The sequence below is a fragment of the Silene latifolia genome, chromosome 11, assembly GCF_048544455.1.
Source record: "Silene latifolia isolate original U9 population chromosome 11, ASM4854445v1, whole genome shotgun sequence".
Classification (NCBI taxonomy): Eukaryota; Viridiplantae; Streptophyta; class Magnoliopsida; order Caryophyllales; family Caryophyllaceae; genus Silene; species Silene latifolia.
The window spans coordinates 19,274,149-19,286,448 of NC_133536.1; positions in this window are offsets into that span (position 1 = coordinate 19,274,149).

Genomic DNA, 12,300 nt, shown 5'->3' on the forward strand with positions numbered 1-12,300 from the left:
GGCTCTGGGTCGCCCATCGATGGTGATGCTTTGCTCATCGCTGCGGTGGCGAGCGTAAATGTGCATAGGGAGACGGGCGGTCGTCACCGGATTCACCCGCCCTTCGACGATTTCACTGTTCGGGGCCAACTATTGAGCCTTTCCTCCTCCCCGCCATCTTTTTTGCGCTTTCAATTCTCATGTCCGTAACCTTTTCTTTGTACCTTTCCTTTTTTTGTTGAACTTTGGTAGGTAGTGTTTAGGCTATCCTTATGGGGACGGCCGTTGACTTCTTTCTTGTATTAACTGTGAACATTTTTAATAAGAGTTTGTTTATTTTGCCTCTGGCTTGGCCGAGGTCTTTGTCTCATTTTCGTCTGAGTTGTCTCCTTGCGTTTTTAACATATTGAGTGCTTTTTGTTTTTACCTTCGGCCTGGCCGAGGCAGTTAGGATGCACATCTCAATTGTACTTAAACGTCTTTAAACATGTTGGCGTGTCGGTCGCTTCCTCCTTCACTCTCGGCCTTAGCCGAGGCGTCAGATTTGCGCTTCCCAACCGCCGTTGTGAACATGTTAGCGTATCGGTTGTTGTGTCCCTGTCACTCTCGGTCTGGCCGAGGCAATCGGGGTTACGGCGCGACAAATGTCGTATCAGAGACGTGTTGATCGCTTCCTCTTTCACTCTCGGCCTGGCCGAGGCGTCCGATTTGTGTTTCTCAACCGTACTTATACGTTCCTAAGCATGTTGGTCGTTGTGGCGAGTAACAACTGCTGTTGGCAAGTCGCGTTTCCCTCGTCACTCCCGGCTTTGGCCGAGGCAACCGAGTTTACGTTTTGACTGCTTTCCGTATCTATAGACATATTGATCGCTTCCTCTGCCACCCCCGGATTGGTCGGGGCAGTCAGATTTGCATCTCAACAGTGCTTATACGCTTTTGTACTTCGGGAGTGACTGCCTGGCTTTGGCCGCGGCGTCTACTTTGGTACAACTATGGAGGGGGATTCTTCATTTTGATGGAAAACTTGGAACACTTTTCATTAGATATAATCATGCGTTGGGGTACCCACAACGGTCTCGGACACCTCCGCCTCTATACGAAGTATTTTCTAAGGTTGTCGGTGTTCCAGTGGCTCATTAGAGGCACACCCTCCATGTCTGTCAGCCGGTATGTACCCGGCCTCATTTCTTCAACCACTTTGTAGGGTCCTTCCCAGTTGGCCGTCATTTTGCCATGGATGTTTCCTTTTTGGTGGCGGCCGACTTTCTTAGGACTAGATCTCCTACTCTTAAGTCCCTTTTGTGGACCCTTCGGTTGTAGGTTCTTCTCATTCTGTTTGGTAAACGGCTAAGTTGAGTCGTGCCGTGTCTCGACTTTCTTCGACCAGGTCTAGGGAGGCTTTCAGGCCTTCCTCATTTTCGACTGGGTTAAAGGTTTGCGTTCTGAATGCGGCACCGCTGCTTCAATTGGTAGGACGGCTTGCACCCATAGACTAGATGGAATGGACTGTATCCCGTTGCTTCTTTCTCCGTGGTTCTAAGGGACCACAGGACGCCGGGTAGTTCATCACCCACCTTCCCTTTAGATCTTCAACCTTCTTTTTCACCCGTTTAGGATTGTTTTATTAGTCCGCCTCCGCCGCCCGTTGCTCGAGGGTGGCAAACCGGAGGAGTATGCAAACTTGATACCGAGTTCTTCTAGCCAGTTCATCACCGTGTCACTCCAAAACTCTCGGCCGTGGTCAAATACCATGACTTGGGGTAACCCAAAACGAGTTATGACGTTCTCCCAAATCACCTTTCTTACGGCCGTCGTGGTCTTGGCGTGTGCATCTGCGACCTTCACCCATTTGGTGAAGTAGTCAACGGCGACGATCAGGTACTTCCTTCCTCCGGAGGCCGTCGGAAATGGCCCTAATAAATCCATCCCCCACTGTGCAAATGGTAGGGGGCTAAGTACTGGCTGCAAGTCTCGGGAAGGTGCATGTATCACCGGAGCATGCATCTGACAATTCTTGCACTTCTTGGTCTTAGTTCTGGAATCTTCAAGCATGGTAGGCCAGAAGTAGCCGGCTCGGAGAGCTTTGTGGGCTAGCGTTCTTGCCCCTATGTGATGTCCACAGATGCCTTCGTGAATCTCTGTCAGTATGAGCTTCGCGTCGGCTGGGCCGACACATTTCAAAAGTGGTCTTATTACGGACCTTCTATACAATTCTCTTTCAAATACCAAGTACCTTGCGGCGATCCTTTTTATCTTCTGAGAGAGACTGCGGTCCTCCGGTAACTCTTTTGTTAGTTTGTATTTCATTATCTGAGTCATCCACGTCGTCTCGGCTTCTATGTCGCCCACCATGCCGACGGTCTCAGTGATGCTTTTAGCATTCCCGATATCCACCAAAGACGGTTCGGTGACATTCTTGATGGTTGAACTCGCGCGATTTTGAGAGAGCGTCGGCTCGGTTGTTCTCGCACTGGGATGCATTGGATTTGGAAAGATTTCAATTTTGCAGTGTCAGCTTTTACTCTTTCCAGGTATCTTACCATCCCATCGTCTCGAGCCTCATACTCTTCTCTGATTTGGTTAGTCACCAATAGTGAGTCTGTCTTCAACACAATGTGTTCCGCCCCGGCAGCTATAGCTAGCTCGACTCCAGTTATCACCGCTTCGTATTCGGATTCGTTGTTTGAGGCCGAGAAGGTAAACTTCAAGGCATACTTAAACTCGTCCCCGTTTGGGCTGATGATAAGGATGCCGGCTCCTGAGCTGTTTGCCATAGAGGACCCGTCGGTATACACTTCCCATACGCCGGGCTGCGATTCTTCTTGGTATGTGCACTCGGCCAGGAAGTCTGCAAGTACCTGCCCCTTTATCGAGGGCCTCGGCCTGTATTGAATGCCGAAGCCGGATAGCTCTACTGCCCATTTGATGAGCCTGCCGGATTATTCAAATTTTTCCAATGCTTTCTCCAATGGTTGGTCGGTTAAGACCGCCACGGGATGCGCGTCGAAGTAGGGTTTCAATTTCCTTGCGGCAACGACGACAGCAAAGGCTGCTTTTTCAATCAGTGGGTAATTTCTTTCGGCGGGCAACAGTGTATGGCTGATAAAGTAGATTGGGTGTTGCTTTGCTTGTCTTCTTCTCTCGATGATTACGTGATCGACCGCGGAGGTAATCTGCTATGTATAGATATAGCGTCTCCCCCAAAGATCGGCCCGGACAGGGGTTGGGAGAGTTAGAAGATGAGCTTTCAGTTGCCTGAAAGCTGTGCTCTGTTCCTCCCCCCAGCTGAAGTCTTTATTCCCCTTCAACACTTTGAAGAATGGGGTGCTCTTGTCGGCTGACCGAGAGATTAAACGGGCGAGAGCCGCCATCCTCCCGGTCAACATCATAACCTCTTTTCGATTCCTCGGCTCCGGTAGGTCCAGTATTGCTTGGACTTTCTCTGGATTGGCGTCAATTCCCCTGGCGCTGACAAGCACGCCGAGGAACTTACCTGCCCGGACACCGAAGTTGCATTTCATTGGGTTAAGCTTCATCTTGTATTTCCTTAGTGAACAAAATGTTTCGCTCAAGTCGGCCAAGTGCTCGCTGTCAGACTTGCTTTTTACAATAGCATCGTCGACGTAAGCCTCGATGTTTCGCCCTTTTTGATCTTGAAACACTTTGTCCACCAGCCTAGTGTAAGTTGCGCCAGCATTTTTCAAACCGAACGACATCATTTTATACATGTATGTGCCGTGTATGGTGATGAATGCGCACTTAGGCATGTCTTCTTCGGCCATGAATACCTGATGGTATCCTGAGAAGGCGTCTAGCAGGCTCAGCCTAGTGTAGCCTGCCGTTGCGTCGATTAAACTATCTATTCGAGGCAAGGGATAGTAATCTTTAGGGCATGCTTTATTAAGATTTGTAAAATCAACACACATCCTCCACCCCCCTAATGACTTCTTTACCATTACAACATTTGCTAGCCACTCAGGGTAAGTACAAGGCATGATAAAGCCTGCCTCTAACAATTTGTCTACCTCGGCCTTGATGGCCTCATCTTTCTCGGCCGAGGAGTTCCTCATCTTCTGTTTGACAGGGCGAGCGTTGGAGAGTACGTTCAGCTTGTGAACGATCACCTCTCGGCTCACGCCTGGCATCTCGGCGGCTGAGTACGCGAAGACGTCTTTGTTCTTTCTCAGCAGGTCTAGGAGATCGGCTCGAACTTTGCTCTCCACCGACACCGATTCTACGGTGCGCGCCCGGGTCAATTTCTACTTGTTCGCCTCTCGGCCCCCTCGACCATGCTGACGTTGTTGGTGCTCATCGGATCACCCTCCCGTCGTAAGGATGGGCTCTTCCCCTTCTCCGATTTCTTCGCCACTTTGAGGGATTGCATGTTACACCCTCTCGGCGTATATTTGGACATTGACAATTTCGTCTCTCTCGTCCTTTGAGACGAGCTTTTGTGCCTCCCCCGTCCGAGACATACATCAATGTCGGGGCCCGATGGACATTACATGCATCGGCCTCGCTCAAAGTAACCCGCCTATCGAACATTGTAGGCGGACGAACCATCAATGACCACGAACTCGGATAAAACGTTCTTGGCCGCATCCGCCTCACCGAACATCACCGCAACCTGATTGACCCCGGGGTACCAGGCCGGCCCCGCAGAAGCCGTACAGTGGGTTGGTGCGGGGGCTCGGTCTTCAATCTTCGAGACCGAGGTTGAGGAAGCATTCCCCGAACATGATGTTCGTGTAGGCGCCGCTGTATCAATTAGGCACCTCTTAACCAAGTGGTTGGATATGTCCAGGGGACCACCGGTGGGTCGTTGTGCGGGCTACGACTCCTTCGTAGTCTTTCTTTCCGATGGTTATATCGGGGACGGTGGAAGCGGGGATCGTTGTGGTGGGCACAAAGTTGATGGCTTGGTAAAGCTCATTTAGGTGCCGTTTGTGCCCATTAGGCGACCCTCCGTTCTCGTTTCCTCCAATAACCACCGGATCACTCCCATCCTCCGAATACTGATTTCTGTTCCCCGTCGGAGCTCGTTTCCGGGGCCCCGCCTACGTACTTGCCGAGGGCCCCCTTCCGGATCGCTCCTCGATGGCGTTCTTGATGCCGACAGCGTCGTCGGTCTTATGGTCATTTGCTAGCCGTGGTAATCGCAAAATTGGCTTGCGTCGCCCTCCGCCCTCGTCTTGGGGGTCTTGCCCACTTCCGCCCTTCATTCTTGCTCAGGGCAAAGACCTCGGCCGGTGATTTGACCAGGGGGTGAGACCGTGGTACCGCTTCCGGGTGTATGGTCCCGAACTCCCCGCGCCCGCCGAGCTCGTTTCCTGTTAGATCTTTCAGGCCGTGACCGATTACTGTCACGGCGACCTTCATCAGCGTTCTCCCGGCGGCTCCTCCTTTCTGGGTGCCCAGCTTCACTGTGGCCTACCCAGGTCTTGTGGTAGTCCTCCACCTTTACGGCTCGATCGGCCATCTTTCTGGCGGAGTCTAGGTTGAGGACCTCGCACTTGATCAGCTCATTTTTGAGCTCGCCTTTCGGAGGCCTTTCATCGGTCGAAGGCCGCGATTCGGTGTTCGCTCACGGATCTGCTGAGCTTTCGCGTCGAACCTCTTCACATAGCTTCGTAGAGACTCGTCCTCCCCCTGTCGGATAGTGGGGAGATCCGATGTCTCCACGGCCCTTCTCTTGTTGCAGGCGTACTGGGCTATGAAGTTATCCCTTAGGTCGGCGTAGCAGTATACCGAACCATTAGGCAGCCCATTGTACCAACTCTGGGCCATCCCATGCAGGGTTGTTGGGAAGACTCGGCACCATACCTCATCAGGCTGTTCCCATACCGACATGTAAGACTCGAAAGCCTCGGCATGGTCGGTTGGGTCGCTATCCCCTTTGTATGATAGGGACGGCAGCTTTAATTTGGTCGGCACGGAGACTCCAAGGACATAGGCACTGAGGGGCTGTCTGACCATGTGTCGAACGACACGTGGCGATCGGCTCCTCGCACCCCTAGTCCGGCTTCTCTCCCCATGGCGGGAAGGGCTTCTCGTTGCCCGACTTTGGATAGTCGGACTTCTTTCTTCATTTCTTCGGGGCGCCCTCGTTGTTGCCGCGGCGACACTGTCCTCCCGCGAGTGGGGGAAGGACTTTGGTCTGCCACTGGCAGCTCGGGCTCCGCCGGCATCCTAGTATGCATGGCTCCTTGCATTGCCCCGGACAAGTTGTTCGGGGTCACTTTATGGGCCCTGGTCACCTGCGGGTGTGCTTCCGTCACCGTCGTTGCGGCGGGGGTGATCGGCGTATTACCCATCAGGTCCAGGAATAGCTTCAGTTTGGCTGCATCGACCACATGTCCCATGACAGTGACGTGGCCGGCAGGCAGCGGTGTTTCTGGTAGTAATGGCATCCTGTACGTCGGTTGGATTACTCGGCCGGTTGGGGAATGCCTGATCTCAGAATTAGGGACTGTGTCATCTTGGTAGAATGCGGTTTCGTCACTCACAACTACTTCTTGTTGTTTTGACATCTTCTTAGCTTGCTGGGTGGGTTTTGTTTTGTGTTTTTTTTTTGTAAGGGATTTGGCTAGCTTTTAGTATCACTTCCCCACAGACGGCGCTAATTGTTCCGGGTGTAATTCCGGAACAGGATTTGTTACCACGTAAGCTTGTAGAATGATGACTTTGCTTGACTCTTCCTTTCGGCCTCTCCTGAAACAATGAACAAACTGAGGGCTCGGCTTGGTACCGAGCGAACTCACTCCGACGCTCAAGTCGGTAAACTTAAAAGGGATTAAGTTGTGTGTTACTTGGCACAAAGTATATTGTAGAGAGATAAGGGAGTTTATACCAGATTAGTGTGTTTAATTGATTATTTTCGGATCCTTTTCTCAATGAGAGAAGTGGAGTATTTATAGACTTTCACCTTTTGTCACGTAGTGGCCAAGTGGCAGAGCAGGTGGAAAGACTGTTCTACCCTCGGCAGAGGGACCCATGGCAGGCCGGCGGACTTGGTTGACTCCATGCCGAGGGGTCTTGGATATGAGTACGCGGATAAGTCTCCCGGCTGGCTAGTTGCCTAGCCGAGACCCAAGTGACGGGCCGACAGGCTGCGTCGGCTAAGATGTCTAACACGTTGACTTGCTCTGGATATCTTTGACCTTGCTCAATATGTTGACTCGGTCAGCGGGTGCAGAATATGCCCCATCAGATTTTCCTTTGCTTTTTCAAACACACTTTTGTTACGGCAATTGTAAGACGGAAATTGTAGTAACAATGAAAAAGATCAGAGATAACCCGATTCGTAGTGACGAAGTATGAGAGTCACTGCCTTGAAAACTATTTCGGTACGACCGTGGTGGCAATCAGCAATTTACCGGGACACTACATCACCCAGAAACGGCCACTCGAGACTGAGAGCTATGGAACGACTGATTTTCATTACCCAGAAATTTTACAGAAGAAAAGAGAGAACAGACAGAGAAATGTTGTGTGATTCTGTATTATTTTATGCTGAACTGAGGCTCCTTTTATAGGAAAATCAGAGGCGAAACAGCAGTAAAAAACGTTCTCCTATTAAGCAGCATACAGGTCGAATCCCGAATATCGGACTCGGGCCAGGTTCGAGCACGGGCACGGCGCGCGTGTGCGAGCTGAATTAAGCACCTCGCAAGCCCTCCACAAAAGGCTCTCTTGACCCACTAGTGATAGTGTATGGAATGAGGTGCTATATAAACACATGAAACTTTCATTTCCTCACCAACATGGGACAATTGAAAAAAATACTTAGACTCAAAGAGCCCATATTTCCAAAAATCCCCCACTAGGGGCGCCAGAGACAGAGAAGAGAATTTCTGGGTAAAGGAAGGCTTTGATACTTAGATATCAATATCTTTCGATTTGAATTGACACTTTAGTGAAATGAGGAAACAACTTACTTACAGCGAGAGAATATCTTGCGATTTGAATTCCTAGCTGTGCTTCGATCGATACCCCCCCACAACACATATCATACCTTCAAAAAAATGTGATCGTTTCGCGATTTCAAAGTGCAACGCGCTCTATAAAGCCATGCGTTTACCTTGGCACTAATAAGTGTATTCACAAGACTTTTCGTAGTCTTATGATTATTACACCTACGTAGGTAGCTCAAGTGCTTCTCAATAGCACTTCTCACGTGAGCTATTAAGGACCTAAGTCCAGTCTGGTGTATAATTTATCAAGTGCGTCTCAAAAGCACCACCATTTAAGGCTATGAATCATATAACGCCATAGGAATGTGGACTTTAGACCTAGTCACTCTTGACTTAAGGACTTAAACCCAATTTCCCTCGACGTTTCAACGACTAGTCTTCTAGTCAACCCCTTAGTAAGAGAATCAGCTAGATTGCTTTGGGACTTCACATAGTCCAAAGTGATTACTCCATTATCTAGGAGTTGTTTAACTGCAACATGCCTAATTCGAATGTGTCATTTCTTCGCATTATAGACACTATTCTTAGCAACACCGATTGCAACTTGTGAGTCACAGTGTAAGGAGACCGGTGTTTGTCGTCCTCCCCACACTGGTACATCTGCTAATAAGTTTTTCAACCAATCAGCCTCTTGTCCTGCCAACTCAAGAGCTATGAACTCCGACTCCATGGTAGAGCGTGCAATACAAGTCTGTTTTGAGGACTTCCACGCTATAGCACCTCCACCCATGGTAAAGACATAACCACTAGTAGAATAGATCTCATCGTTACCTGAAACCCAATTTACATCACAAAATCCTTCTAACACAGCAGAAAATTTACTATAATGCAAACAAAGGTCAACTATTCCTTTTAGGTATTTTAGTAAACGACGAAGAGCATTCCAATGTTCACTACTAGGGTTATGTGTATAACGACTCAGTCTACTAACTGCATATGCAATATCTGGTTGAGTACAGTTCATAAGAAATATCACACTACCTAGGATTTTAGCATACTCTTTTTGGGATACACTCTTACCAAAGTTTTTACATAAATGTATACTAGCATCATAGGCTGTCCTAGCATGTACTTCATCAAAGCATTTAAACTTTTTTAACACCTTTTCCACATAATGAGATTGACTCAAAGCAATTCCATTAGAGTTACGAATGACTTTAACTCCTAGAATAACATCAGCTTCTCCCAAGTCCTTCATCTCAAAATGTGATGACAAAAAAAATCTTTGGTTCTAATTATTACCTCCAAACTATTACCAAGTATTAACATGTCATCAACATATAAGCATATGATAATACAATAAGATTCTACCACTTTGGAATACACACATGAATCAGAATTGTTAACCATATATCCATTACTCACCAAGGTGGTGTTGAATTTCTCATACCACTATTTAGGTGCTTATTTTAGACCATATAGTGATTTGTTCAGTTTACACACCTTATTCTCTTGACCCTTTACCACAAACCCTTCAAGTTGCGATATATAAATCTCTCCCCTTAGCTCACCATTCAAAAAGGCAGTTTTGACATCCATCTGATGTATAAAAAGGTTATGATTAGCAGCTAACGCGACAAGAGTTCTAATTGTCGAAATTTTGGTCACGGGTGAATAAGTATCAAAATAATCAATATCTTTCTTTTGTGTAAAACCTCTAACCACAAGTCTAGCTTTGAACCTTTCTATTATTCCGCCAGGTCTCATTTTCTTTTTTGAAAATCCATTTACTCGTAATGGGTTTACTACCTTTAGGTAAATCAGTCAACTCCCAAGTCTGATTTGACACAATAGAGTCAAGTTCACTTTTAATAGCATCTTTCCAAAAATTAGCATCTATGGATTTCATTGCCTCATTATACGTTTTTGGATCAACTTCTATTAAAAAAGCTGAGACAAACTCATCACTAGCACAAACAGTGTATTCATGTTCAGACACCAATGTTGAAACAAAACCAGCTCCAAAGTTCTTTGAACATCTACGTCTCTTAGTCCTTCTAGGTTCCAGAACATGATCAATAGAAGTGCTACTACTACTAACATGCGAAGAGATGTCATTAGATGTAGGTAAACATGGAGATAATGCAACATTGTTCTTTAATGGAAAAACATGCTCAAAAAATTCAGCATCTTTAGCTTCAGATATAGAACGATCACTCACAGACATGAATCTTAAGCAGAGCTATTTTGAGCATAGCCTATAAACACACAATCATAGGTCTTTGGTCCAACGGTAGGTCTTCTAAATTCAGGTAAACCCACTTTAGCCAAACACCCCCATACCCTAAGGAAGCTCAGGTTAGGAGGATAGCCCTTCCAAATTTCGTAGGGTGTCTTGTCAATTTTATTATGAGGTACGCGGTTAAGAATGTGACAATAATAAAGCACCGCTTCCCCCCCACATATCGTCAGATAGGCCAGAACTTAAAAGCATAGCTTTCGGCATCTCTTTTAAGGTTCTATTTTTCCGTTCGGCTACTCCATTAGGCCGAGGTGAATATGGTGGACTAGTCTCATGTATTAACCCATTTTTAGCACAAACGTCGACTAGATAACCAGATGAATATTCGCCTCCTCTATCAAACCTTACCCTTTTGATTTTCCTGTCGAGTTGATTTTCGACTTCATTTTTAAAATTTATAAATGATTGTTTTGCTTCATCTTTGGTCTTTTAACAAATATACACGGGTGTATCTCGAACAGTCATTTATAAAAGTAACAGACATAGCAAACAATTGGCCCTTTAGCTTTCTGGATCTTAGCAACCGGTTTAGTGTGCTTCGCTGGGCCATTCTTCTTAGCTTGACCCGGTCCCTTAGTCTGACCAACCTTGGCCTTACCCATATCCTTGGACTTTTCAGTATAAGACGGACCACCAGACTCAACCAGATTAGCTTTAACAGAAGCAATAAGAGCATTCACAGACACACTAATGGTTTTGTCTTTGAGACGATTTGCTTCCTCGGTCCTCATGTGACCCACTAGATGTTGGAGTGAAAGGTCTTTTTTCTTATGCTTAAGATGGTTCCTATAATCAAACCAGAAAGGAGGGAATTTTTCGAGTAACACATTTGCTAGAAAAATCTCATCTAGTTTCATCCCCTCATTAACATCAGCACATAAGTTCTCATAGACATGAACTTGTTCCATAATAGGTTTGTCATCTACCATCTGAAACCCAGGCCACTTCCCAACGACATATTTCTTTTTACCCGCATCATCAGCCCCATATTTTTTCTCTAGCAATTCCCATATGGTCTTAGCAGATTTATGAACCATAAATAAGTCAAAAAGCGTATTAGTCATATGATTAGGAGGTGACACTTTGCCGTTTTATTATCCTTATCATGTTTTTTAATAGCCTCTTCATTTGACTTAGCCGTAGAAATAATAGGTGGGGTGGTCTCAACAGACTTAGCAGCATGTACGGTTACAGCAGCATGAGGGTCAGAAAATAACACATAATCAATCTCTAACTGCTCAAAAAACATAAGTAATTTCTGAGACCATCTCTTATAATCCTCACAATCTAAGGGTTCCAATTTTGACAGATCAGGTAGATTTTTTGACAGAACCGACATTGTCACAACAACAATTAAATAGTTTTCAATTTGTAAGACGGAAATTGCAGTAACAATTAAAAAGATCAGAGATAACCCGATTCGTAGTGACGTGGTATGAGAGCCACTGCCTTGAAAACTATTTTGGTACGACCATGGTGGCGATCAACAATTTACCGATAGTTCCCCAAAGATTTACACTACAGCACCCAGAAATTTTAGAGAAGAAAAGAGAGAACAGACAGAGAGAAGCTGTGTGATTGTGTATTATTGTATGCTGAACTGAGGCTCCTTTTATAGGAAAATCAGAGGCGAAACAGAAGTAGAAAACGTGCTCCTATTAAGCAGCATACAGGTCGAAAAACCGGGACCATGACTCTCTCCCACTCAACAGTCAGTTTGACTAGCTGTTACACACAATGAACTTAGACAGTTCATATTTACACAACTCGGCTCTGGCCAAAAAAAGATAGGCACAGTCTGCCGCGGCGATTCTCGATTTTCAAGCCGAGAACCGTGCGCGCGTGCAAACTGAATTAAACACCTCGCAAGCCCTCCACAGAAAGCTACATTGACCCACTGGTGATAGTATATGGAATGAGGTGTTATATAAACACATGAAATTTTATTTCCTCACCAATGTGTGACAATTGAAAAAAATACTTATACTCAAAGAGCCCCTATTTGCAACAATTCACAACCAATTAACCACTTGGAAATGATGGCAAATTTCATATTTATTAATACAAGCAAGGTCTAAATGGGAATATATACTTCTTTCCCAAAGC